The sequence below is a fragment of the Bos mutus genome, chromosome 26, assembly GCF_027580195.1.
Source record: "Bos mutus isolate GX-2022 chromosome 26, NWIPB_WYAK_1.1, whole genome shotgun sequence".
NCBI classification, from domain to species: Eukaryota; Metazoa; Chordata; class Mammalia; order Artiodactyla; family Bovidae; genus Bos; species Bos mutus.
The window spans coordinates 12,296,504-12,299,632 of NC_091642.1; the positions used below are offsets into that span (position 1 = coordinate 12,296,504).

A 3,129-nucleotide genomic window follows, 5' to 3' on the forward strand; every position below is an offset into this window, starting at 1 on the left:
GGCTAACATCTTGACGGCATGAGCCCAGACCTCCAGCCAAGCTGCTCCCAAACTCTGACCCATAGGCACTAAGTGAGATAAGAAGTGTTTCCTGTTGTTTTAAGCCACAAAATTTGAGAGTAATATGTTACGCAGCAATTAGTCAGTTCAGTTCAGTCGCTCAGTTGTGTCCGACTCTTTGCGACCCCATGGACTGCAGCACGCCAGGACTCCCTGTCCATCACCAACTCCCAGAGCCTACTCAAACTCATGTTCATTGCATCGGTGATGCCATCCAACCATCTCATCTGTCATCCCCTTGTCATCTCATCTGTCATCCTCCCACCTTCAATCTTTCCCAGCATCAGGGTCTTTTCAAATGAATCAGCTCTTTGCATCAGTTGGCCAAAGTATTGGAGTTTCAGCTTCAGCATCAGTCCTTCCAAGGAATATTCAGGACTGATTTCCTTTAGGATGGACCGGTTGGATCTCCTTGCAGTCCAAGGGACTCTCAAAAATCTTCTCCAACACCACAATTTAAAAGCATCAATTCTTCGGCACTCAGCTTTCTTTATAGTCCAACTCTCACATCCATACATGACTACTGGAAAAACCATAGCTTTGACTAGACGGACCTTTGTTGGTAAAGTAATATCTCTGCTTTTGAATATGTTGTCTTGATTGGTCATAGCTTTTCTTCCAAGGAGCAAGTGTCTTTTAATTTCATGGCTGCAGTCATCATCTCCAGTGATTTTGGAGCCCCCCAAAATAAAGTCTAACACTGTTTCCACTGTTTCCCCATCTATTTCCCATGAAGTGATGGGACCAGATGCTATGATCTTTGTTTTCTGAATGTTGAGCTTTAAGCCAACTTTTTCACTCTCCTCTTTCACTTTCATCAAGAGGCTCTTTAGTTCTTCTTCACTTTCTGCCATAAGGGTGGTGTCATCTGCATATCTGAGGTTATTGATATTTCTCCCTGCAATCTTGATTCCAGCTGGTGTTTCATCCAGCCCAGCATTTCACATGATGTACTCTGCATATAAGTTAAATAAGCAGGGTGACAATATACAGCCTTGATGTACTCCTTTCCCAATTTGGAACCAGTCTGTTGTTCCATGTCCAGTTCTAACTGTTGCTTCCTGACCTGCATACAGATTTCTCAAGAGGCAGGTCAGGTGGTCTGGTATTCTCATCTCTTTAAGAATTTTCCACCGTTTGCGGTGATCCACAGAGGCAAAGGCTTTGCCATAGTCACTAAAGCAGAAATAGATTTTTTTTCTGGAACTCTCTTGCTTTTTCGGTAATCCAGCGGATATTGGCAATTTAATCTCTGGTTCCTCTGCCTTTTCTAAATCCAGCTTGAACATCTGGAAGTTCACAGTTCACGTATTGCTGAAGCCTGGCTTAGAGAATTTTGAGCATTACTTTACCAGCGTGTGAGATGAGTGCAATTGTGCGGTAGTTTGAGCCTTCTTTGGCATTTCTTTTCTTTGGGATTGAAATGAAAACTGACGTTTTCCAGTCGTGTGGCCACTGCTGTGTTTTCCAAATGTGCTGGCATATTGAGTGCAGCACTTTCACAGCATCATCTTTTAGGATTTGAAATGCAGCAATATGGCTATCTAATACAGTTTTTTGTTGATCTACAATAATAAATTCTTTACAATAAAAATTCCCTGTATTGGCTCGTGTGTAAATACTCACTCTTTACTCACTGCTCCCTTGTGTGGTTGGTAGGTTCTCATCCAGTTCTAGGGACAGCCTATGCCCTGGGATTAGCAATTGCTCCATTGGAACCATAGGGCTTCCCTGGTGGCTCCAATGGTAAAGAATCTGCCTATAATGCCGGAGACCCAGGTTCAATTACTGGGTTGAGACGATCCCCTGGAGAAGGGAATGGCTACCCAGTCCAGTATTCTTGCCTGTAAAATCCCATGGACAGAGGAGCCTGGTTCTCTAGGGCTACGGTCCATAAGGTCACAAAGAGTCAGATATGACTGCGCAACTGAGCATGCAATCCCAATAGATTAACTTTACATTGAAAACATTTGCATTAATACATGGATAAAGCATTTTTTGCAATTCTTTCACATACATTCAGGATCAATAGTGTTTGTTTACTGAACAAATATTTATTGACTTCCTACTATGTGTAAGGAGTTAGAAAACATACAGAAAGGAATCAGAAATTATTCTTGCCACCAAGGAATTTATAATCTAGTGGGAGCATTATAATATGTATATAGGGACTTCCCTGATGGTCCAGTGGCTAAGATTTTGCACTCCCAATGCAGGGGCCCAGGTTCAATCCCTGGTCAGGGAACTAGATCCCACATGCCCCAACTAAGAGTTTGCATGCTACAACTAAAGATCCCGCATGCCACACCTGAAACCCATACTGGCCAAATAAATAAATAAATAGATAATTTTAAAAACGTGTATATAAGTAACTAAAATACCATGTGGAAACTTCTAAAACCCTAACACTTGGAACTGAGCCCTGGCCTTCTCCTGAGTGTTGCACTAAAAGCTTTAAGTGGATAATCTTCTCTTCTTGGATGTGATATCTATAAGGCAGGGTGGGGTGGGTTGTCTTTAACTCTAAGACCTGTGACAGTACTTGGCACACAGTAAATATTTCTTTAGTGAATCTCACTGAGTCCTCACAGCCATATGGAAAAAGCAGAGTAGTAGAGTAGTTATTAGAGCCAGACATCCTGGAATGAGAAGTCAAATGGGCCTTAGGAAGCATCACTACAAACAAAGGTAGTGGAGGTGATGGAAATCCAGCTGAGCTACTTCAAATCCTAACAGATGATGCTGTGAAAGTGCTGCACTCAATATGCCAGCAAATTTGGAAAACGCAGCAGTGGTCACAGGACTGGAAAGGGTCAGTTTTCATTCCAATCCCAAAGAAAGGCAATGCCAAAGAATGTTCAAACTATCGCACAATTGGACTTATCTTACACGATAGCAAAGTAATGCTCAAAATTCTCCAAGTGAGGCTTCAACAGCACATGAACCAAGAACTTCCAGATGTTCAAACTGGATTTAGAAAAGGCAGAGAAACCAGAGATCAATTTTCCAACATTCGTTGAATCATTAAAAAAAGCAAGAGAATTTCAGAAAACATCTATTTCTGCTTTA

General features: G+C 41.9%; 1 non-coding gene across 1 annotated transcript; it reads left to right on the forward strand.

Annotated features, from left to right (window-relative positions):
- The first annotated feature begins 2,233 nt into the window (after positions 1–2,233).
- On the forward strand, positions 2,234–2,305 carry TRNAG-CCC (transfer RNA glycine (anticodon CCC)). The gene has a single exon. It is a non-coding gene; the product is annotated as a tRNA-Gly (tRNA).
- The last annotated feature ends 824 nt before the right edge of the window (positions 2,306–3,129 follow it).